Source organism: Cervus canadensis, chromosome 17, assembly GCF_019320065.1.
Source record: "Cervus canadensis isolate Bull #8, Minnesota chromosome 17, ASM1932006v1, whole genome shotgun sequence".
Classification (NCBI taxonomy): domain Eukaryota; kingdom Metazoa; phylum Chordata; class Mammalia; order Artiodactyla; family Cervidae; genus Cervus; species Cervus canadensis.
This window is the reverse complement of record NC_057402.1, coordinates 11,905,957-11,907,513: the sequence shown is the minus strand read 5'-3', so window position 1 is coordinate 11,907,513 and position 1,557 is coordinate 11,905,957. Positions and strand designations below refer to the sequence as shown.

Here is a 1,557-nt window from a genome sequence, read left to right as displayed (position 1 = left end):
GTGCTCACTTCAGCAGCACATACACTAAAATTGCAACAATATAGAGAAAATTAGCATGGCCCCTGGGCAAGGAATGCTGGGAAGCATTCCATATTTTAAAAGAAAATAAAAGAAAGAGAGACTAAATTCTGAGTGTTGAATTGGATTTAGAAATGCTGGTATAAATTCATGGTTTTTAAAAGTATGTGTAGATGGAAGAGTTTGCATTAGATGTGTATATTAGCCTATACATGCATATGCACACACACACATATATACATGTATATTGCCTAGTTTGGTCTGCCAGAAAGCCAGGAAGCAGTGTCAGCTTGGTATCAATAAGCATACATAGCACATAGGTCATGGTTTCTAATCACCATTCTCCACTAAACCACTGAAACTCATTATTCAAATGAATAAGTCCAAGGCTAAGGCATGGGAATTACAAGAAGAGCCTGGAATATCTTGTGCCAAATGTTAGGATATACTGAAAACAAACAAAATGATGTGTGTCTATCAAAGTAACACAAGAGTCAGCTGAATAGTCACAAAGACAATTGTCACAAAGACACTGTCAAACTGGCAATAGTTAAAGTCAAAACAATGTAAACGTTTGTCTGGCTCTTTTTTGGATACCATGAGTTCCTTATGGTTTACTAAGTATCTTAGTCTATTTGCCTGCTAAAACAAAATTACCATAGACTGAGTGTCCTGTAAACAACAGAAATTTATGTCTCACAGTTTTGGAGGTTGGGAAGTCCAAGATCAAGTTTCTGGCCAGTTCTGTTTCTAGCAAGAACCTACTTTCTGTCTTCTCACTGTTTTCTCACATGATGGAAGGGGCAAGGGAGCTCTCTGAGGTCTGTTTTATAAGGACACTAATCCAGTTCATGAAAGCTCTGTCCTCATGACCTAATCACCTCCCAAAGGCCCCACCCCCAAATGTCACCATATTGGAGTTAGCATTTAACATACAAATTTTAGGGGTATATAGTCTAAGGCACTGTGTATTAGATAGTGTATAGGTTTGGCTGCTATAACAAAATCCAAAGATTGACAATGGCTGAACAAATAGCAGTTTAATTCTCTTGCCCTTAAAAGCCTGAGCTGGGACAGTGCCTCCCTCCAGTAACTCATTAGGAACCCGGGCTCTTTCCATCTTTTTTCTCTGCATCCTCAACACTCAGTTGCTACCTCATGGGTCAGTATGGCTGCTCTGCCTCCTGCCAGCATATCCCTGTTCCAGCCAGAAGGACAGAAGAAATGAGGAAAGAGGTGAGTATGTGTCCTCCCTTTAGGAACATGACCTAGAAATTGTACAAATCACTTCTGGTCACATCACATCCTCTAGAGAATACTGTCACCAGGTCAGGCCAATCTGCAAGGGAGGTTGGGGGAGAAAAGGTAGAATTCAGCCAAGCAACTATGTTCCTAGCTAAAAATTACTTTACCATGTGGGAAAGGGATAATAGAAATTCGGGGACACTAAGCAGTCTCTGCCACTCTTATGAATAAATTCCTCGTTTGGCTTTAGTTAACAGAGTTGATTTCTATTACACATGACCAACATGACAGAAA

At 40.0% G+C, this 1,557-nt stretch overlaps 1 pseudogene; it reads left to right on the top strand.

Annotated features, from left to right (window-relative positions):
- Positions 1–98, top strand: LOC122419836 (annotated as a pseudogene).
- Positions 99–1,557: the final 1,459 nt, after the last annotated feature.